The sequence below is a fragment of the Strigops habroptila genome, chromosome 8 (genome assembly GCF_004027225.2).
Source record: "Strigops habroptila isolate Jane chromosome 8, bStrHab1.2.pri, whole genome shotgun sequence".
In the NCBI taxonomy this organism is placed as follows: domain Eukaryota; kingdom Metazoa; phylum Chordata; class Aves; order Psittaciformes; family Psittacidae; genus Strigops; species Strigops habroptila.
This window is the reverse complement of record NC_044284.2, coordinates 14,136,935-14,161,601: the sequence shown is the minus strand read 5'-3', so window position 1 is coordinate 14,161,601 and position 24,667 is coordinate 14,136,935. Positions and strand designations below refer to the sequence as shown.

The 24,667-nt window shown below is 37.8% G+C and overlaps 1 long non-coding RNA gene across 1 annotated transcript; it reads right to left on the bottom strand.

Moving 5' to 3' along the window:
- Nucleotides 1-23,962, bottom strand: LOC115612188. The gene is made up of 6 exons (XR_003992909.1): nucleotides 23,878-23,962; nucleotides 15,979-16,074; nucleotides 9,790-9,861; nucleotides 3,705-3,807; nucleotides 593-717; nucleotides 1-163 (listed from the first exon to the last, which is right to left on the bottom strand). It is a non-coding gene; the product is annotated as an uncharacterized LOC115612188 (long non-coding RNA).
- Between the last annotated feature and the right edge of the window lie 705 nt (nucleotides 23,963-24,667).

The following is a 24,667-nucleotide window of genomic DNA, read 5'->3' as shown; positions in this document are numbered from 1 at the left end:
AAGGAAGAAATCTCCTAGGGAGTGCGGAAAAACCTGCAGCTGAAGGCGAGCGAGTCAGGATGTGTAACTCTGCACAGGCATAAACAGGAAACGGAGCAGCTTGCATTTGGATTGACAATCTGGCTCCAAATGGCTCATCTACAGCGGGCACAATGCTTGACCCCTGTCAAACATGAGAACTGTGGTTTTGTAAGAGTTTTCTGTCCTGATACCTTTCAGGGCTCCCTTACATAAAGTAAAATCTTTCTCTATCATTCTGCATGGTCAAGAAAGGTCTTGCTCAGCGAAATACTTCAAATTTATGATGTCACTTTATTGCAAAACATTTCCCCATGCATCCGCTCCCTATAGTTATGGCAGTAAACCCCCGGAATGAAAACATCAGAAAATTAATAAAATTTTGATTAATAATATTTGGTTCTTTTGTTGTCATGTTCCAACATAACTTGATCTTCTAGAAAATAAGTCTCAAATGCTATGCCCACCAGTGTCACCAGGGTTTAACCCTACTTCTTCTATAGATTTCATATGTTTCTGATGCACTGACCCCATACAATTAAACATTTTGTAAGTTCATTACGCCATACCTTACCCTGGTGTTTCTAGTGCATGCATCCTGCAAGCCAAGTTCACCATTTTGCCAGGAGACGATCTCCATGCAGAGCAGTGCTGTATAACTGTTCGAGGATTTGGTGGACAGGAAAATGACAGAAAAACCTAGGACAATAAGGTGAATCATAAACCATTCATGACAGAGATGTATCAGACCCTTTCCATTACATTCCACAGATAAAGATGCCTGTAAGGAGCCATTTCATCTCTGAAAACAATGTGGGCATTGCAGAACTCAAAGGAAATTACCAGCAGTAACTTTATTCCTAAGGATGTTTGCCAAGCCAAGGATTTGGTCTTTGTACAACAGACACAGCACTAAAGAAAAGAGACTTAGCCATGTAACCAAAAAAATAAGAGTGTGAAGAGCATGAAAACCCTGGGAGTTTGTTCTGATTCTCTGCAACATTTTAGGCAACCAAAAAACAGCCCACAAACAAGATTGTCAAATCAATAGCCTAAAGTTAAATATTTTATTAAAGATCAAAATTAAATGGAACTGACTTGAAGTTATGCATACCAAATTTGGATCTGGGACCCTCATGCTCAAAGCTTCTGAAAACAGGAATTGGTCTTGTATTCAACATAACGATTATCAGCTAGAACACACCAGGAAAAAAGCACTATTTGCCATATCACCATCACAACTAATAGTAAGACCAGATAGTAAATGTTAATACTTTTTATCTTACACTATGCTTACATATTGTTTTCAGAAAGGAAAATAGCTCTGTAAGACATTACATTTTATTACAAGTACCTCTGTTTTATAAGTATTTTAGAAACACCAAGCAAGATTGAGACAGCTTCAATCATTCATACATTTCCAGAGACAGTTAAAATCACATCATATTTCTCAATACTAAGATAAAAGTCTTGTAGCATCCAAACTCTTTTATTCAACATTGCAATAAACAGGCTTAAAGAGTAACAACTACTATTTCTAAATAAGAAAAAACTTTGTATATTCTGTATTATAAAATTACCATTAAAGAAAATATTAATAGCTTATTAAAGAAACCTCCTGATTTCAGAACGATAATTTCCCTAACCACTTTGTAAATGCACTAACTCTGAGAACTACAATAGTTCTTCAAAAATCTTCTGCATGGTATAAACATCATAGAAAGAATATCACTAGGATACTCCATATAGACCTTAAAAGCATGTTCACAGTAGCCCTGTTTTGATTTTGCAGAGCCCTATTTATTCAAAACATATAAAGTGTGGCACGATTTCTCCCTCAGAAAAAACATGCATGGTTTTGTCCATTTTGTGAAAGTTAGTGCTATCACTAATAAGCAGCTGAATTACGTATGCTGAGATAAATACAACTAGTATTATAAGGAAATAGTGAATACCAATTTTTAGATTTTTGTGGTTTAAAAATATTTTTCATGTTCCCTTTTTCCCCATTTTATTATTAGTACCATGGTGACCGGTAACAGCTAGGTCTACAGGTCACAAAACAAAGAAAAATGTCCTTATCTGAAAAGGCTAATGGTCCAATTCAATCTTCTCTAAGACCTTACAATCTAATGTTTTTGGGAAGGTGGGAGGGCTGGTTAGGTTTCATTTGAAAGTGAATTGAAAAACACAGTTGATTTGTATTTTGGAAATAAATACTCTGCAGATAGATAACAGCCTGCATGTGATCTTTCAATCATATATTTGAAAGAATATTATATCTCTCAATTCTTTAAAAATACTGCAATTAATGGGGTTTTTAGTGCTTCAAGCACTTTTGGTCATTCTTTCAAGAATGGTATACAATTAACCAGAAACCATGCTTGCAAGATACAGCACTGTTTTGGAAAGATTTCCTCATTCAGTCTTCCTAAGAATTTCATTGCAGCTTCATGAGAAACAATAGACTGAGCTAAGCTAGTGTCCCTAATATTAATTTATTTTAGTGAGAAGGTGGCAGGGATCTGAACTCTTAGTAAAGTGGATACCAGTAACAAGGGTCAGAGGAAGGAGATGTAAAATGCCCATTTGTCACTTCCACATCTTAGTCACTAATAAGACAGCAGTAGATAGCTCAGAGTCTTTCAGGGAAGAAAGCAAACTATGCTGCGCACAAACACCCCTATCAGTCGGCCTGTGAGCACCGGTGGCACTCCCTGCTAAGGCAGCAGGGCAGTCCGGTCCAGCAGCCATCAGCTCTGCGCCCGAGCAGCCGGCATGGCGTGGTACACGCTCGACACGTGTTTGGTGGGGGAGGCGCTGGAAGGAGGCTACATTGGGCTAAAAGCAAGGGGAAATTAGATGGGACAATCAATTACAATATTTGAAAGCATGTGATTAGCATACAATGACCAATTTCCTATTTAAAAAAAAAGAAATGTTCAGTGGCGTGTATTTAAGGCATATTCAGAATGTTATTTTAACACATAAGCAACAATAGTTTAGAAATCCCTGATACGAACTGAGGATGGAGCTAAGCACCCCAGTAGTGACACAATATAAACTTCAGCACATGAAATACTGGAAGTTGATGTAAACAGCTTTTAATAGCAGTGAACATTTGTTCGCTTTGTTTAGACCATCTGGATGTTCCATTGTGTTCGGTTCAACACTGACTGCCGTCGGGTGACAGTTGATATATGTTAAGTACAAGCAAAGTGCCTCAGCCCACTCCAGGGACCCCGAGGAGAACTTTTCAGTGTTTTGTGGAATATGCTGTCAGACCGCAGTGCAGTCGCCTGCATCCTTAATGGCTCTGGGCCAAAGTCCTCTAGCTTTTTTTTTTTCCTCTCTTTTTAAATCAAAGCAGAGTTTTGATTTTACTGTTTGAAAGGTTAGGAAAACTATGCCAAAGTTCTTCCAGGCAGCTTGGAAAGCATCAGCTGACAGGAATGATTTTCAATATGGAGCAAAGAATAAAGAGAACCACTAATCCTGAGAGATTCCAGGTTTCACTCATTTTACATGCAGTGTGGCTAACAGCCATTTGAATGCAACAAAAGAAAAAAGTTACTAATAAACACAATGATGTAATTGTTCTGAAGAAAAGATAAGAAATCAACAGTTAGAAGCATTGAGATTTTTCCATACCTATCCAATAATATACTACATTATATGCTGCTTACATTTTGGACAGTTGGTGATGCCCTCTCTGCGAGCAATCAAAGCTGTCTTTCAGGCATGTTGGGCATTTCATGTTTGATCACTGGCTGTGAAATGCTTTGACTCCTGAAATTAAAGGAACTATGTAAAGGAGAATTATTTTTATTATTATTATTGCTAATATTCTGCATCTTCACATAACCACCACTTCCATTCAGCTTTATACAATTAACACTTCTGGAAAGGAGAAAAGGCAGAAATCTGAAAGCTTATCTGGATGCGTTCACATACCAAAAAAGGTATTTTAGATTTTAGGGTACAAAACTGAAACAGTTTTGCTCCACCTTCCCTTAGGATGTTGATCATATAGTGCAAAACTGTTTTCTACCTCCGGAAGTATTATTATTTAATAAATCATGTGATACATCTGGAATGCCAGTGAAAATCTTAGTTTCATTTATCTTTTTTTTTTTAATCTCAGATCAGCAGGAACAAAACTATTGAATAACATGAGAAAATACACCCTAGATGCTCACAGCATATGATCTTCTTTCTCTTTCAGTTATACCTCTTAGATTATTTAATCTTTTTTGTCACTTGTTTTTTCCTGCAAAGTTTAGCTCTTATAGGTTTGACTCTCACAAGCTGTTGCAGCAACCTATTTACCACCGAAAAGGTAGCACACAAGAAGCAACACTCCAAGGTTTCTCATGTTATCCCTCAGCTCTGACAGGGGCTGAGAGTACGTATTAGTTTCCATTCCACTTTGTTTAACAGCCTCTCACAAAGGCTATTCCAAAGGGTACTGGGCGATACTGGCAGCTATAGAGGTATCCACATTAAACCAGCCTGTGAGAATCAATCTTGTTTCATCCACTTTAAAGCTACCAAGCAAACATTATGTACATGGCAATTTCCGTCGCTGCTTGGAAATAACTTGCTCTTTCCTTTTTTCTAGTCTAACCCAAAAGAAATTATAGTCCAGGAATAGAAATACCTTCTTCTCAAAAGATTACATAGAGATCCTCCAAGTTATATTTGAAGTCTACGGAAAATTGTCCTGCAAATTATATGCATTCGAATGAATGTCATCCTTTTCAAATGTAATGAAAAGAAGCAATGTCTTCAAGTGAAGTCAGCAAGTAGTAAATCCATTAATTTAAAGAATGCTTTACGTAACTTGAAAAATATTCACATCTTACAGAATCAGGTAAAAAAAAAATGAAGGCGATCAACATATTCTGCATTCAACCCAAAAAACACGATCAAATGACAACATTCAAATATAGACCACTATACTGTAAAGGAGTCACTGCTCCAGCTGGAGTTATTATCCAGCTCATTTATATTACTTGCCTAAATCAATGGGACAACTCAAGTTATTCAGCTGATTTCTGCTGGAAGAAAATAATATATCTATATTTCCAGTGTGCAGGTAACTTCTAAACCTTCTCTTCCATCCTTGTAACCTACTAGCTTTTACAATTCTGCAATTGCAACAGTTAACACAGGATTGCCTCTCTTCAACATTATTTCCATTTCAGAGAGTTTTTGGAAAGCATAATGCACAGTCAGTTAAGCACTAAGAAATATATATCAGAAATGCGTTAGGATTTCAAATAAACATTATAAACATTAAATAAATGCAGCAATACTGTGGAACTGCAAGTACCACACAATAAATTTATTTTATTTCCAGAAAGATAAACAGGCACAGAGAAGGCAACTTAGTCAAAGAGCATATGATGTCTAGCTCTGGTTCCGTTCCAGAGAACACCTATGACAAATGCTGCTAATGCTCAGGCACTACCTTTTTCCAATTATTACTTAATATTTTGGTGGGGTTGGTGTGGGTTTTTTTTTTTTAATATCCCCATTTTTTTAGTTTAAAACCATTAAATCCCAAACTGCCAGTTCAGTAAGAGTTGGGCTGAGCTACAAACATACCACACAAGCTTTCAGTTAGTTGATGATTAGAACTCACCTTTCATGTTAATGGAAATTGAAGCTATTTATTTACAGGCCAAACAGTTTTATGATCAAATGTTTTGCATATTTCACTCTGCTGTTCCAAACAAATATCCCACCCTTAATTACATTACATCCTTAATTTTCTTAGTTAATGTAACTCCCTTTTTTTCCCCTTATACTATCCAGTCAACAGAGCTGCCCATCACAGCAGGCTTCATAATCGGTAGCATACTACATCCTTGTACTTTACAACACAAATACAACAAATGCAATGCATTGTTACTGTCTTAGCATAATATTAAGGTAAGAAAAAACTATCAACTGATTAATATTGTACCAGACAAGAGATCTATTGTAAATTAACAAATCATGAAATAATTTGCTCTTTCAAAACCCATATAATCAATAGTTCCCATGCTATTTTATACCATCATGTAGTTAAGCAAAAGAAAAATGCAGATGTTATTAAAATGTCTTATATAGGAAAATGCCTAAAGTTTCTGCTTTGTTTTTGAAAGAATGCAGTGGGTATCACAATTTTATGAGCATCCACACACAAACCAGCCAAGTATTTAATTTTTTGCGTTTGTGTAGCAATGTAATATTTCAAAAGAAATTTAATTTAATCGGATGCAGTAGAAGTTATTCAATAGCTGATAAATGGATGTACTGTAAAATGTAATGTCACCTAGTTAAAAAAGAAAAGAGAGAGAAGATGCTAATTCTGCTGATGAAGATATTGTTTTTCCCCTCTTGTGCCCTATTCATTATGCAAGGCTGCAGAATATGAAGTGTAGTTTGTGATCCGGGCGATCTAATGATCTCCCACACCTGCTCATCTGGTACAATTTTAATTAACACTCCAAGGAGGTTTGTCAAGAGTAATCAAAAACATTGTCGCTTATAAAGCTGTGGCAAGAAATCAATAGTTTTCATCAGAAAAGGTAAGGTCTGGCATAACTGAACCATTTAATTGCTTCATTCCAATAAACAAAAACTGCACATTTTAATGACTTGATTTTGGAGATCAATATCTAACCACATATTGCATTAAACAGCAACATGTGGTGGGATATTCACAGTCATTTCAATTCAGAATGAAGCATTCCTCTTTTTTTATTTCACCTCGAATGGCAATAGGTTGCTGAGCCTATGCAGTGCTATGATTTATATCAAATAAGTGACCTCTAGGGCCGTAAGACTAGAACGGGTGACTAGTTCTCAATGGTAAGCTACTGGCACTTGACAAAGTGCATGAAGCAGAATGAATTTACTTCTCTTTTCCTCAATCATCAACAGGCTCTGCCCTGACCCCCATACTGACTCCTATAACAAGATCTCCTGTCTCTGACTGAAAAATTTACTGTCATGTCTACTTTTCATTGAGCTCAAGTGAGTACTTCTGTCACCTTCAGTGAACTGAGTCTGTAAAAGATTTAACTAAACACCAGTCACAGTTTAAAAACTAAGCAAGAACAACTCATATAAAAAATACCACTTTTAAGCACTTCTGTTTCTTAAGAGTCTGGGAGCTATGCCTTTTCATAATGGTTTTGCTTCTTTAGGTGTTTGTCATTAAACTGTTTTTAAGCTACTGCTCCACGAAGAAATGGATGAAAGACTTATGGTATAAGGCAGGTATCATAACATTAGTAAAATCTAGCAGTACTGAAACACACCTCCTGGACACAAACACAGCTAAAGTTTAAATGCTTGTGAAGTATGAAAGACTGAACAAAGTGAAATTTTACATATGAAGAGCTATCAGCTATAAATCACACAGCCATTCGAATTCGTGATCTGATTTGTATACAATGTGCAGCATCACTATGCTCAAAATATGTCTATATACAGTAACGATATTAACTATCATTTTTTTACTATGAAAAGATTTTTAATTTTAAAGCAATGTTTGTAGAACATTTTTTCCACACACTTCCAATAACAGCAGTTATCACAGAATATATGACACCTAGCTACACATAAAAGCATGCACGGTATATCTTAATCATTTTAACTAGTATTTTACTAATATTTAACTTTATAAAGTTATAAAAACTAATATTCCAAGAACCCTGTCTATCAACAATAATGCAATTAAAAGAATGACACTTGATGGTTTATTCCAACATCTCACTAAAGCCTTACACAAAATTTTCACTCCCCCTTTAATTTTCAATTCTTCTACCCTCCCTGCTTCACAGCTTCTGGCTATTGGCTTTTACAATCTGTCCCTAGAGAGCCAGGAGTTATTACCCCTGTCGATGGAAGAGAAAGGGATGTTATTCCCCTGTCACCCTCTCCGGCTCCAGCAGATTCCTAGCTCTGATCTATAGCCTTCATTGGAGAAAAGCGTCTGACATGCTGTTAGTTCTCAACCCTGTCAGATCCATCTACCCATGCAACTGGCATTACTTACTGGAGTCAGAGTCACAGGAGTCAGACCAAAAAATTGAGAAGAAAACACTATATCCACTTCTATTTGAGTAAATATCAGAGAGAAATGTCTACCGCAAAGCGTGCAGGTTTTCAGGAGGCACTATGTGCCACTTACACTTTGAATCTGAGCTCAGAAACAGCTAAAGTAGTATCTGAAATTATTCATTAGTACAATAGAAATACTGTATAATCTAGGTAGCAGCAGGTAAACCCGAAGGATACAGAACAATTAACGAAATGGATTTAAGCAAATCTAACAATTCCTTCAATACTCATTTAACAAACTACTAAATTTTTTAGTGTTTCCTTTTAATCAACATTCACATGGCTGCTATGTAAAATGGGCACCTTCAATGGCTGGCAAGAGGCAGCATGAGACAGTTATGACTGTCTTTAGTTGTATGCTGTCTGTCATTCCACAATACAAGTCTATATATCAGCATTTTGTATGCATTATTTTACAGGTCTTCAACAGTAAATTAACCTTTAATTGTAAAGTATCAATAAGGCAACTGTAGATGGCTGGTTAAGTTCACCTTGTACTCCACACACTGAGTGAAATAAACTGATCTCCCCACCTCACATGCACTGACTGACTAGCACAGTGCTTGGCTCTGATCTCCAATACCTCCTCTGGCCAGACAGTCTTTCATCAAGCTAGAGCCAAAAACACCATACTACGTGTGACTGTCAAGCAAGGGGTGATGCTTCATCTCTATACACACAGCTTTCACTCATGCCATCAATGTTAGCAATACAGGCAAAACTGGTAAGTCCTGCTGCAGCAGCGCTCAACCCCTCTTCAAGCAGATGGATGCCCTCATGCCCCTCTCCTCACCAAGCTCCTGTGGGCTTCTCATGTACCTATTTGCTGTCTCCTTGCCTTTTTTTTGTCCCACTCTCCTTTCTTAATTTCAGCTAGGTCATGCAAAGAACAGATTTGCTTCCCCTTTAAAATTTTTACAGAGCAAGCTCTCCCTTTCTGCATTTCAACATAAGCAAGGAGGTTGAACAGGGAAGGTGTTGATGTTTCCAGTTCCTTTCTCTCCCTGTACTCAATGAGAAGAGGGAGCAAGTGAGCTATTACTGGAGGAGGTAAGGGATCAGAGTCAAAGCAGTGACTGTAGATGGTGCAGGATGAGAGTTAGTTGGCCCAGGTGGCCAAGGCCAATAGCATCCTGGCTTGTATCAGCAATGCTGTGGCCAGCAGGACTAAGAAAGTGACCATCCCCCTGTACTCAGCACTGGTGAGGCTGCACCTTGAATATTGCCTTCAGTTTTGAGCCTCTCACTCTCTTCTCCCAAGTAACAAGCAATAGGACAAGAGGAAATGGCCTCAATTTGCACCAGAGAGGTTTAGATTAAATATTAGGAAAAATTTCTTCAACAAAAAGGTTGTCAAAAGTTGGAACAAGCTGCCCAGGGAAGCAGTGAAGTCACAATCCCTGGAGGTATTTAATAGACATGCAGATGTGGTACTTAGGGACATGGTGTAGTGGTGGACTTGGCAGTGGTAGGTTAATGGGTGGACTTCATGGTCTTAAAGGTCTTCTCCAACCTAAATTATTCTATTGTATACTTTTCCAAGTCAGAATTGCTTTTGACCAGAGAAATCATCACATTATCCTTAAGAAATCAGGAAGTTCAGCAAATATTCTATATATTTACAAGTAACAGCTACAACATAGGCAAACTCACAGTAGGCAAGGGAGTGTCTCTTCAGAGGGCAACAGTAGGTAGCAGAATAGGATTTTGATCTTGAATGTGCTTCTGTTGGAATATAAATAATAAAAAGTCTTCACTTTTGGTGTCCCTCAAAACCCAAACACATGCTGCCTACAAGTTCTCATTCAACATTAAGAAATCAGCTCTTAATCCTGCTGGATCAGCTCTTGCCTGATTTTTCAAAGTTTCCGCACTCATTCTGATCTCAATTCTCCAGCAGAAGCAGCAGTGCTCACAGCTACACAGGTTGTATTTTCACACTAACAGTCAAAAAGAACAGCCTGATATCTCACAAGACAGACTGGTAGAGTTTTCCAGATAACTAATATATGGGGCATTTTTACACAGCAATATGGACTTCTTTCATTTTCCTGAGGTACAGTGCTATAACCATAATAGGTTTTATCTGCAAAAGCCAGCAAACAACACCTTAATATGATTTAAATAGACACTCAGAAGTTTTAAAGCACAAACAAATGGGATCTTACTGAGAAGAGGGGGCAACAACAGTATTACTTAAAATATTCTGTACAGGGATATACTAGATTATCCTTTTAGCATGAGAAGAAATTAGAAATGTTTTAGTACATTTAACTGGGAAACTAATAGCAATTAGAAATTATGGAGGAGAAAAAAAGCAAAGTACTCTACTAATGCACAATGGTAGCTGCTTTTTTTCCTTAGAGGCACTGAGGCCTGTCAGGAAGGCTACAGACTGCTTTCTCATGGCAATTTCACTCAAATTGGTGTATTTTATCCTCCTGAAAGTGAGTAACTTTTTTGGCATTGTAAGAAATTATAACTGTAAACAATTATCATTAAATGCCTGCCTCAAATGGCATGATGAGAAGACATTTAACACCAGGACTATAAGTCCTGGTAGTCATAACTATACATGTGTATGTTTGCACATGCAAACGTATTTTTGGCAGATTTTTTACACTCCTTACCTGGAAAACTTTCTGTATCTTAAACTGTATGATATGAAGACATGAAAAATGTAATATATGAAAGTGAAAATAACCAGGTTAATTTTCCAAAAGCATCTTAAGACAGCATTTTTGGTCAGAGTTACTTTTAATCACCAATATTTTAGCGTTCAGACCTTCACAAGCCCATAAAATTTAAGAGAAATGCAAAATAAATAGATTAAAAAACTAAATGAAGCACAGGGTAGCCGATCAATGCAAATGCCCGATGTTAACACTGCGTTTCAACATTTGCACTAGTATACATTTATATTATTTGCTATATTTGTTACTTCCTGAATATATAAAAGCATATATGCTGTGAGATGGAAACTATCATAAGTTGCCCAATTTAAGAGTTTCACTGTCTTTGTATTTCTTTTAAAGCTCCCAGCTCTTCAAATGAAGCAATTCCAAGAAGTGCTTTGGTATTTCTTAAAAGAAAGCTGATACACCATGTTTCTACCCTTCGTAGGTATGTGGAAAAAGGGAGGGTGGAGGATGTCTAACTTAACCATGATTCAGAAGTAATTAACACATGGCAAAACTCTCCTGTGAACCAGAGTCCACATAGTTTTCACATCATTTAGCAGTCAACGAAAACTTTAGCAGGGACTCCCCTCGCTACAGGATGGTACTAAGAACTACTGGAAAGGAAAATGTTCTACTAAAAATATCAATCACAAAACTCATCCTACTTTGAATTCTAAACAAGTAATTAAGCACATACTGCTAGTAAACCACTGAGGCATTTAAAACCAAAATAGGAGCTTTGCTTTGGTTTTGTTTTTATTTTTTAATTTGTATTCAGTCCAAATAGATGGCATTATAACAGCAGTAAGGAGATGCCAAGTCTGAGGAATAAACATTGAAAAGGCTCAGTTTCATGTATAAATCCCCCTAAACCTTGGAAAAATCAACATGAAATGCATTTTAAATCATTGGGAAGACATCCCAGCACTGCAGAGCACCAGTATGCTTATTAAACATTCTCTGTTCTATTCACTGATTCTTTAATATCAATTCAGAATAATCTTAAAAAGTTGGAGTTTAAATTATTCCTAAATGTGAATTATTATTCATAAGAACCTTTGTGTCACTTTATCACTTCCAAGTTCTAAAGGTGGAAAATTTCATATTCAATTTCCTGAATTGCACAGATAACCCACTACTTAGAATAATAAACCATGTTTTCCTCTTTTGAACTAATAAAATATTTATTTTTCTTTTAAATACCATATAGACCATTTGGTCTAACTTCCACAGGGCATGCAACTGCAGAAGATGCCTTCAAGGGGACAGGGAAAATAAAACAACAAGGAAATAAATACATCAGAAAGACGAAGAAAAAAGAGGGGACTTTGGGACAACAGCATAAAAGACAAACAACAACAGTCACATCACTGATAAGGAAGTTGGAAAGAATGAGACAGGCTTTGTTGTATCTTGACATACAAAATAAGAAAGCAAGATTTTGCACAGGCGTGAGCAGGGCTGCAGAGAGAAGGAGGCCAAAGTGGAAGAAATTATGTTTGTTAAGAAAACTAGTTACTAAAGCAAAAACAGGCATTTCATTGCACGAATTTAAACAAGCAGTATACACAGGAAGAACCAACAAGGTTTGTCTACCAAGATAAAGGAGGAAAGGCTCAAGAGTCGAGAGCCATACTTTAGCAATCAGTACTGAGAATGGTGATGTTAACAAACAGCAATAGGGACTGAACTGAAGGTAAGCAGAACAAGGAATGAAAAAGCCAGAGAGATGTGAAAAGTTTTCATAAGAAATTTGGAAATCATCAACATGAAAATACCGTTCACAGCTGTAAATGCAGAAGCCAGCCACAGAGAAAATACAGAGAGAAGGGATGAGAGTTTGGAAGCTTTGCAGAGAAGACTGAACAGGAACAGCAACAGTGAAAATGAAGTAAATGTGCAAAGAACAACAGAAAAGCATTGATTGAACCCTGGAAGGCCAAGAATGGAAGTTTAAATAGAGAGAGAATACTGCTTGTGGGGAAAAAAAAAAAAGGCAACAAACCAGTCAGATTTTACCTTGAAGAATCTGTTACTGACCTTATTCAAGGAAATCGGGTTGTGGTGAAGAGAGAAAGAACCTGAGTACTCACCATGAAAGAAAAAAAAAAAAATAAAAAATGAAGAGGAAGAAAAGCAGCAAAATCAAGGACAGAAGTGGCATGATTATGTTTGAAAGGTGTGGGAAGGAAATGGGAAAAGTATCTGGAAGCATTCATGAGGTCAAGAGATTTTATTTATTCTTTTAGACAATACTGAGTATACTTGAAAGTGCATGGAAGTTTCTATCCACGAGTTGTATTCTCCTTGTAGATCCCCTCCTATATTACTCCAGCATAACACTGGAAAGAACAAAATTCTCAAAACCAGCAAAATCTCCCTCTGAACACCAAAACTTCAGCCACTCCATGGCAGGATACAAGGCAAACTCAGACTAGTTTGAAAGGGCTGTAGAGCTGTAAATTTCTTCCATCTAGACAGCTTTCTTCCATCTGAGCTTAATTATCATCATCTCCAGGGCTTCCCTTCTCATTTTAGTTCTTAATCATGAGCTAAAACATCTTTTGCACATTCTATGTTATAAACACATTACATCTCAAAATGACAATTTCAGGCCTAATTGGTTAATTTCAACTACTCTAAACACCTAACAAATTATGTTTCTCTCTGTTCTGCAGTCACAGGCAAAGTGTCCACGAGAAGATGATCCTAACCAACACCAGCTGTGCCCAACTGCTCTTAACATCACAGCTCCGGCACAGTCTCACAATCTATAAAGAACTGACAATTTAAAGCTCTCTTTTAAGAGACTATCAAGGTCATAAAATCCAAATCCCATATTCCAAATCCATTCCTCATCAGCCTTTGCAAATCAAAAAAAAAAAAAATCACATGACCACAGCTGGAATTAAAATTGGGCTTTTTCCTTTAATCCAGCAATAACCACCATATGCTGCATTATCCTAAAAGCAACAAAGAATGGATGCATCTCCAGCTCAGCAACACATCAAATTAACCCAAGTGTTTCTTTTCACATATTTTTTTCATTTAAAAAAATACACAAACCAAAGATGTCATTAATAGGTGGCAAAATTTGTTTCTTTGATGTATGCTTGCTGGGAACCTTACTTGTCCCTCAGAGTACCAATAAAACTATATTTCTATCCTTTCCAGGTGCATCAGGGCTGAGAAGCTGGTAACAAAAGCTCTCAGCTTAATCTATGAGCATCACAAGAGACACTGTTTTCAAATGTATCCTCCTGGTTTATAGACCACAGGAAGAATTTCACCTTAATGCAGAGACACATACCATTGCAGAAACAACTAAAGTAATTATTACCATGGTGGATGGATGAGAGAAAGAAGAAAAAAAGAGTAAAAGAATGGGAAGGTAGAAATTTGACTTAATATATTATCTGATATTCAACGGAATATGCAGCGAAACTTGGGACAGATTACTCAGAAACTGGAAGAAAGGAAAGCACTTTCTGGGGAAAGAAATACCAACAGGTCTGGGAATGCCTCAAAATGAAATGTGGCAGGTGGTGCAAGAGCTGGTGAGGATTGCCCCTTCTGTTACAACCACCAATATGCCTATGGTGAACATAAGTTTTACTGGGGTATGCATCACCCCTGCATCCTATGTGTCTTCAGACCATTCCATCCTGGAGCACCATTTGCAATCTGTATGCACAAGAACCTACTAGTTACCTACTAGTTTCACTGCATTTCAGCTCTTCAATAACTATGAGAATAAGGTGGGTGATTTCACGTGAAACATACAGCCTTTCAAAAGAAATGGGTCCTTCGTTCCTCTTGAGAAATGTTTATTACCCTCAGATTACAAGGTCTCTGCAATATTGCTCCATAAAAGCATAAAATCTGAGTGATAACTATTCTAATCACCATAAACCTCTACCTAATTCTGCAAGTTCTATAGACAACGCTACTCTGGAAATATTCTTTATATTTGTTATTGTGGAGGATAGGAGATGGGAGAAGTTAGTCTGTGTGCTACATTATGATTATTTTGAATAAATTATACAATGGTCCATCATTTTTATTACTCCTTGACCAAGCAAATAATATTTAGCACTTTATATTTTCCCAGCAAGAAAAAAATTAGTATAGGGTGAAGGTTAAATTCAACTTGTATGTCCATGTGAAAAGGTATTACTATTGTCTCATAAAGAAGATACATAATTAAGGCTGTGAACTGCATGATCAGTTCCATCGTTAGCAGAAGGGATTTCTGAAATCTATATTGATTTTTGCCTGTGAATCTGCATTAGCCTAATCCTCATATATAAGCACTATGAATCCACAGAGAATTGATTTTTTCTCTTTCGTTCACAAAAATCTCACAGCTGAGATCTTTGCAGAAACCTAATGACAGACTTAGGTGTTTTCAAGAAATACGTATGTAAAGAAGTAGAAGTTGCAGGGGAGCTTTCTGCTGCAGAACCAGATTTGAATATATTGTCACCTCTCCCAGGCAAATTATGTTGTTTTTACGCTGTCTTAAAGGAGATCTGAATATCATCCAGTATAAATGTGTGGGAAACATTATATATGTCATGCCACCTGATACAAAACAAGAAGTGAGGGGAGGCACATAAAATATTAATGGGTCAAGTTCTGCTCTTAACTATATGACATAAATACCTTACAACTAGATTAGCCTAATCTAGAAACTCTTCAGATTCCCAGGTACAAGCAACAGTGCTCACAGTTGTTTGCCATGCATCAGTGCCAAATGCAACATATCATTGAATCACAATTTATTTATGACAAAAGAAAAGCTGGGGAAAAAGGGATTTAATAAATAAATAAATAAATATGATCATGTCTATTGTGCCTAGCTCTCAGAAAACATAAAATTTAAATTATACAGATTACTGGATTTGGGTGCAAAATTAACTGGTCCCCAAAATGCAGTTTTAGTAAGAAACGCTACTGTTCAGAGCTCCAGGCTCAAGTTTCATACAACTTCACTGAGTTCCAAATTTGCAAAAAGACCTTAGCTTCTGCACAGCCTTCTTGTGGCTCAAAACCCACACCATGACACAAAGCCCATTGTACTAAGTGGAGATATTTTCAACTACCTCAAATGGACTTTGGTTCTGGGCCCTTGCACTCCTCTGGTATATTGCTCACATACCTGGTGGGTAACACCTCGTTCTGCTTGAACACAGCAGGCTCCTGCACACTCCTCCCAGTCCACATCACATAACTCCTGCATCAGCACCTCCATGCCCTATACAAATCAGTAAAATGATTAGCTCATATAATCCACAGCCCACCACTAAAAGAAGTGTGAAACATCAAATGCACAAAAAGCAAATACCAGAAATTAGGTTCATTCCTGGAAAACACTGGTAACCTCAAAAGGGCAGTGAAAACTGCTCTTAGACTAAAAAAGACACCACAAAGAATCATAACGTTGACTTCCTAACAGCAACCTTTGCACCACACTCTGAGTTTGTAATTAGTGCCCTAGAAGTTGGCATTTTTTACTTGAAAATAATTGCTCTGGACCCAAAATTTTCAATTTAGAATTTGAATACCTACCTTGATAGATGTGCACTCCTTTTTTTCACCACCACCCCCCACTGTTTGGTTTGGTGGTTTTTTTCCCTTTGGTTTGTTTTGATTGTGGTTTTAATAAATAAAAGCTGACCAGTAACTACAGAGAACCCAACACATCTGTTAAAAGGTTGACAAAGAAGGGAAGTCAGATGATGCGACAGAAATTCATTTTACAGTTCCTTTAGGAATCTAACTCCAAGAGGCAGCATGTGTTATTAAAAACAAACTACTTGCGGTAAAAATCTATTTCTGGGGATTGTTTACTGAAATGAAATGTTTGTTCACTAGGGCAGTATTTACAGCGCCACAGATAAGTGCAAATTGTGCCTGAAAAGATACAAGATGTAATAAAATGCAAAAGGGAAGTGGTGGTAATATTAGCTTTGCGCCAATTCATTTACAGTAATTTCAGACTTCATTTATGTAAATTAAAGGAAATTTCCAATAACAGGCTGCTTACACAGTCAAAGAAGGCTTGCTGTGTTTGCTGTAGTATAGTTTTCAACACTTCCAACTTACTTCCTCACAGAGGTTCAAGATTATTTTCAGGACTATTTTATAACTGAGGCTGCATAGAGAGCAAAACATGACATTGAAAAATAGACTTCATTATTCCTACGAAAAATTCCTGGCATAGATCCACTTCATATCAGCTTAAAATACCCTACGCTGTTCTATTGGCAGGATCATATGTTTACAAGCACTGGATTACAGGAGTAACCACACCTCCAGGCTAATTTAAAACAATTTCTGTTAAATAGAAACAGTAGGCCCTGGTTTCTCTAACTTGGAAGAGGAGGAGGGAAGGAAAGCGGCACAGGATACAAGTGGAGATGTTCCTATTATAACTCAGTTCATCGGAATACTGTACAATAAAGGCCAAAGGACCCATTTTAATCCTATGTGATGCAACAAGACTTAATTCAAGTAACAAAACTTTTTTTTTTAATGTTGACAATGCATATAAAAATAGACTTTGATTTGCTAGGGAAAAGCATCTCAGCACACATACTCTTCCCAAAGTATTCACATAGCAACTCCTGCAGGTTATTAATTTGTCACAGGATATTTTCTTTCCCTAACTGGGTACACTGCAGCAGCAACGAAGTCTTCTCAGGATGGCTGCAAACCCTATTCCAGAATGAATGTGTAGTCACAAGACTTAATAATTTATAGCCTCTTTTGCAAATTTTTTAGAAATACTCTTCTAGATGCATTTATACAGTATAGCAGTAAGGAGGAACAGTCAAAAAAAAAAAAATCAGGATGAATTCTTGGGTTTTACTCCCTCAAAATGAACATAGTCCAGGCAAATCTTCACCAGTGTCTGTTTTTGAATCCAAGTCTGATTTCTTCTCACCTGGCCCACAGACACACATATTTTCAGCTATATCTTAACGTACAATCCAACACAAACATCAGAAGCAGTATGGACACCCAAGCACAGCGCTACACCTGAGTTAACATAACTTGATTCCCATAGGGTTGAGATGCTGAAAAAGTGCTGCCATTTAGTACAGCGGGACTATTCCTCAGCACTCAGACGATTTGGGACATTTCCATATCACTGCCAGGAACATTAGAGCCTGACAAGCACAAATCACCAAGGTACTCATCTCTAATAGCTGAGGTGAGTGGTTTTGCTTCTCTATTATGGGGTATCCTGAATTACAGGACACTGTACTACAGGCACAGTATATAGGGAGCAGGTCTTCATATCCATATTCTTATTAAAAGGTACACATTTTAAAACAGGGAATTATTCCCTAGCGTGGAAGTCTAAAATAAAGAATTCCCTTTGTCTCATGGGCATTTTTTCTTCTCTCTTGCTCTCTTCCCCCGCCCCCCTCCCCTTTCTTTTTTCCTTACTTTTTTAATAACCACTATTGACCATTGCACTATTGACTATTATCTTCTGCATCAGAAGGAAAAATGCTGAGGATGTTTGTCAGCCATACTGTCATGAAAGTCAAAAGCACGTATGTAAGAGAAGAAAGATTATCACATTAGACATAGAAGAAGAAAGATTAACCTGTGAGAGCTGTAGAAGCAGAAAGATGAGCAAAAAGTGGGGGACTCAGTGGCTCCAGGGGATTGGTAATGGGTTAGACTGCCTTTCTCCTCTAGATCACTGGCTCTCTTCCAGCCCACATCAGTAGTGACTGAGTGTCATTACCACCTGATGGATTTTTGGTGACCTCTGCAAAAATGAATTGATGGTTTCAGTCCAGCTGAGTAAATGTTCCATCATAATAGGTGCACCACTGTCTCAGCAGAAGGAAGGGAGCAAACATGGACAAGAAAATGTACCTCTACCCCTACAAACCAGTTTAAGGCACAAGGAAGTTCACTTACTAGAAATGCCACTGAGATTTATTTAATACTTTCATAGCTAGAGGATTGCACTTCTTTTTTGAAGCCTTAGTGTTCACCATCCCTCAGTGTTCCCCATGCCTTTGTCCTGGATTCTCACAGACAAAAGGCTGCCTGCAACCAAGTCAGTGCAGTAGAACCGAAAGCCTCTTAAGGGACAACCTGAATTTGAAATTATATTACACACTGTTGCTAAAGTTCCTCCCATGTGAAAGCACAGTAAGATAATACAGCTTTAAACGTGCCCCTAAAAGAGTTCTGTTTAAAGGTTGTGTAATATTAACTTGACTATGAATTAAAAACATGTTTTCTCTGCAATTGCAAAAGACAACCCGAGTGAATATTCTCAGCAGCCTAAGTTTCAAGATGCATTCATTGTCCCAAAGCATTGCATGTGCCTGCAGAATTAACAGATTTTCAAAAGATGTGGTTCAGATGACTGGAAAACAGCTGAAATTCCCTGGTCCCTTCAGGCAGGAGTTTAGCAGTTTCCTCCTCCCGAGCAAGCAGGAGCCAAAACGGTTCCTGGCATGGTATTTGGGATGCTGTAGCTGCTCCACAATTATTCCCTCAGGGGAGCTTTCAAGAGGGCCTTAGGGAGAAGGTCGTGTGGCTCTTGAGGAATCCAAAGCACAAGCAGACACTGAAGCCCTGGAGCTAAATGGCACCTTTCCCTCCAACATAACAGGTGATCTCAAGCCTGGCACAGGTGGGGATGCAGCTTCAACATGAACATCACATTTGTCTGTATTTGAAGTGCAAGACACACAAGGGAACTAGAGCTGTCACTTCTACGCGGCACACTGCCAGCAACTAAACTGCTGTGGTCACAGGGGACCTAACACGTCTCAACAACACAACATATTTAAATAGGTGACCAGATTACAGTTTATTATGATGTCATGAATACAGCACCAAATCCCAATCTCTCCAAATCCTCTAATACCTACGGAAATTATCTAAATTAAAAATAAATTAAATTATAACAAATTATACTAATACTAAACAAAAGACGTCGTTGTCCAACTTGTAAAGTTGCAGGAAGTAACTAGAGCAAACTCAGTGACATAGGACAACTGATATGACAAGTAGAATGTCAAATAAAGTATTTCTTCAGAAACAGACTTACATTTCCCTTGCTGTAACACTATTTTACATAGCTCCTTAAGAAAAACTTAGAGGTGACATTTAATAGATGTCACAATAGAGAAAGTTATACTGATTGTAACTTTTGTTTGTATTTAGATTTTTTCTTCATGATGGAAAAATTATTTGCAGTTGACTTATTTTACAAAATAAGTCTGCAGAGTTCAGGGAGGAAAGGCAGATCTTTCTACCATGACAACAGATTTCCAAATTTTGGGTCCTTTCTTTCATGGGTGGCTTTTGGCAAGCCAGACTAGAATGGGACCATGCCATCGAAACAAAGCACTGTTGCTCAGAACTGCATTTCACTCAAACTAAAATGACAGAAATTCTTCCTCCTCCCCCCATCCCCCCAAAAAAACGTGTGGGGTTTTTAACAGAAGAACTCAACACATTTAGTTAGGTATCTCTGTCCTGAGCACCCAACAGCAAGAACTCCGAAGTTCAACGTGTTGTTCTGTCACTAACCCTTATTTGTCTATAAACAAGAATAAAATAGTAGGAGTTGAAAATAAGTATTTCTGATCTACTAAAAAGAAAAGCCCCCATCACTCACCATGAGAGCAAAAGTCTTGATACTTAAGTTTCATCATTTATTCAAATGTTAATATGAATTTCTGCAGCCCCAGTGACCCTGTTTCTTTAATTTACTCTGTTTTTACCCAAGGCGAATAAGCCCCTGCATTTTCCTATCTCATGACGTCTTCAGAGGCAGAAGTTTCTTCTTAGAGGCAATGGAAAAAATTGTGTAAACTGGCTGAGGAAATTGAAACTGTGTTGTGAAAGAATGAATGTTTTTTGATGTTTACCATTCAGCGCAGGGGATGGGGTTTATAACAATTTGAATATTTAATATGAATTTGAATAGCATTCAACAACAATTAGAAAATAGCATATTATTGGCTGAAGTAATTACAGGTAGGACTAAAACTCCTTATTAAAGCCTTGGCAGATGATTAAGTGCCTACCATTCTCCCTCACAAACGGGGCTGCAAAGTGATTCGCCTTCTCTAAAATGAAGTTACACGTATGATCACTTTTGAGTTGCTTCAGCAGGCAATCACAGTATATTACATTGGGGGTGGGGAATGTTTTGTTTTTAACACTATTACCTGATATTTTCAAGAAAGATGGAGAGGAAGGAGTGACTGTAAGGAGCCTGCCCACTGATCTGAATACAGTTCAGAATACACTGAACAGATACAGCTCAAAGCTGTGAAAAAGGAGTAGGACTACATCACATGTATGCTCAAGTATGATCACTGCAAAATCTCCATGAAAAAACTTGACTCACTGTTTCTTCAAAGGCAAGTATTTCATTCTAACCTTTTATCAACATTTTTCTTTTAAATCTGTACTTGCTTCTTCCCACTTCTCCTTTTCCCCAAGATGAGAAGCAGTTTCAAGTGTCAGAAACTTCTCAGGCATTGACTATTGCTTCTTTAAAGAAGAGAGAGAACTGTATCTTTTAACAAGTCTAGACAAACATTCTCATACAATGTAAATGCTGTCCTAAGAACATTTTTCTTTTAATACCACAGAACCAAACAGAAGACACCAACACAGAAAACCCTTAAACTATCCATATACTTCTGTGCTGACTCTTTGTTTATATGCAGCGAAGAGAAAATCACTAGCATATGTACTAGCTGTTGCAAATTAAAGCTCAACTTCGTCACCCTTACTAAACCAAAGAGCAATTATTCCTGCAAATAAGTACAATGGTACTATTCATTCAGGTAAATACTGTTCCATGTAAGGATTGCAGAATCAGGACCTGCAAGAAAGCAACACATTTTAAATTGCCTGGTTGATCTCAATTTTCAAAGAGAAAATGAAGATCAGTCACTCAACCTGAGGGATACAGTCATTATTTGAAATCTGAATACATACATAGAGATTATTGCAACTGCATATTTTAAAATAACTTTCCACCAGCAAAAGGATATATTTGAACCTAAGAATATATTTTAACCTTCTATCTGATTTCCTTATTTGAAGCATAAGCACCTGATAAATGTGTAAGTGATATACCATCAGACACAGCAAAATAAGCAATTACTCCTGAGGACTACAAGCAGCTGAGCAGCCTGGCTCAATTGTCTTGTCATACCTTATACTCTCCTCAACTCCTTTGTTCTGGTATCCACAAAGCTTTATTAAAGTAGAGTTCAGTCATTTGGTCACTGCAATTCCAACAAACAGAGCCAAATGAACCATGTTCAGCCATCTGGAACCCCTTCCTCCAGAGTTGGCTCGCAGAGTTGGGCTGCAGAATCAGTCTATTACCCCTGCATGACATGATCCAGAAACTTGCTACCGCTACAGGACCTCAATTACAATTCCCAGTCTGGGTATTGCTGTCAGAGATTCTGCAATGCAACAGACACTGCATTTGTACCTCACATTACTTCAAAACTATTAAAGCCTTTGCACTTGGAATTCACAGACAACATTACAGGGGCTACAGACCAGAAGAGAAGTCTGCGCTGCCTCAACTAGGCTTAAAGGTGGCCAAGAGTTCTACAGTCAGACAAAGGCAAACAGGCAGTCCTACCCTCTGCCCTATAGTCAGTTACTGCAACTACACGCAGTACATGGCTGGGGAGGGGGTCAAGGTCAATATAAACCCTCCTGGTAGCACTAAAGAAAGGATAGATTAGCTAGAAAAAGTGGGGGGGAGAGGGGAGGGAACCCCTCATGCTGGTAACCTGTCCCCTGCTTTTCCCCAAAACACACAAGGGTTTTTAGTGCTGGCAAGATATTAGCTCTTAACCATCTTTGGCACTTGATTCAGAGGAAGATGCATGGCTCTCATGGCTCTTCTCCTGCTTGTCAGCCAGCCAGCACACTCTCAATAAGTACATTTAACAACAGGAGAAGGATGTTTGCAGACTGAGAACCTGATCTGCAAAAAGGGCACTGGCTGCACTGCTCCTTTCTCTGCCTAAAAGAGTCACTTTTGCATTGACATGCAGGTCAGAGAACAAAAGGAGGGTGAGGCACTGGGATCAGGCAGTACAACCACAGCATAGATGAAATAATAGGAGTTATCCTAAATACTGAACATGCTTACTCTTCTGTTAAAATGGCTAATACTTATTAAAATCATAGCAAGCAAACACAAAGGGCATTAAGCTCACAAAAACTTCTCAGATGTAGCTAAGAGAGGAGTCCTTTAAAACACGTCCACAAAAACATCAGAGTAGCCATTCTTTTTTTCCCCATCAATATCAGCATCCCTAAAACAGTCAAGGTTAATGGCATATAAAACCATCCTGAACTCAGAAATCACTAAATCTTGCCATCAAGAACCAGTAGGAAAGTATCTGAGCTCAGCAAATGACTGTAGGATAGTTGGGTGCCAAGTTGAGAGCTTGCTTACAAAACCAAATGACCAACCACTTCTTAATTATCTGGAGCATCTCTCCTGTGAAGATAGATTGAGAGAGTTGGGGTTGTTCAGCCTGGAGAAGCTAAGGCTCTGGGGAGACCTTACAGCAGCATCCAGTACCCAAAGGGGGCCTACAAAAAATCTGTAGAGGGACTTTTTACAAGAGCATGTCGGGATAGAACAATGGGGAATGGCATTAAAGTGAAAGAAGGTAGATTTCGATTAGATATTAGGAAGAGGCTCTCTACTGTGAGGGTGGTGAGGCACCAGAACAGGTTGCCCAAGAAAGTTATTTCCCTTATCATTAGCAGTAGTAGTAGTATATTGTACTTTAGTTACTAAACTGTTCTTATTCCAACCCGTGGGGTTCTTTTGATTCTCCTCCCCATTCTGCCTAGAGGGGGGAAGGAGGAGAGGTGAGCATACGGCTGCCTGGTGCTGAGTTACCGGCTGTCCTTACAAGGGACATGGTCAGCAGCAGGTTTTACACAAAACCCAAACACCAAAGCTCCAAGATCCATCCCCATTCCTACCCCTGGGGGCTTCCTCTGTTCTCACCAAAGCAGGGCTGCTGTGCCAAGGAAGTCTGTCTCCAAAACGCTTCTCTCCTTCGCAGTGCTTACTTCCAAAAGCTTCTTCCCTTCTGTATTAGCCAGAAACAAGATATTCGTATATTATTCCATTATGTACTTTCATAACATTTGTAATCCTACAGAATAAAACTATGTCCTTCACCTACAATTTCAAGCATTTGCTTTGTAAGTGCTGATAAAGAACTTACTACAAATATTATGAAGAACAAGACATTGTGTTATTTCTTAAGCCATTCAACACATTCATTCAATACACTTATATTATAGATACACACCAAGTCACTGGAAATTTTGTTAAAAAAACACCCTACCAAAAATTACATTTCACATACAAGTGCAGCAGTTTATATAAAATACTTCTAATAAAGTATTTATGCAGGTATACACTGGATCAACTTCTAATCCTTATAATTTCCTTTTGCAAGGAAAAAGCAAGAATGAAGTAAAGGCTATTTTGTATTCCATATTTACAGAATAATAGGGTTGTAGGGCTTTTTTCTGGAGGGTCTGCATTACCACTATGTTGAACCTGTGAACAATTCAGATAAAATATATGAAAAATACCAGTTAATTCTTGTTTAGCATCACATAGTGTGATTGCTTTCTAAAAGCAGATTACAAATCAAATTCCACCTCTAATTACTGTCAGTTTTAAGTGTATCACTGAAGTTGCAAGATATTTCATGTTTCACTTTAACATCAGGCTCATGGAGAGACACGATTACAGAAGGATCCCAATTTAAAAAATTAAGTTC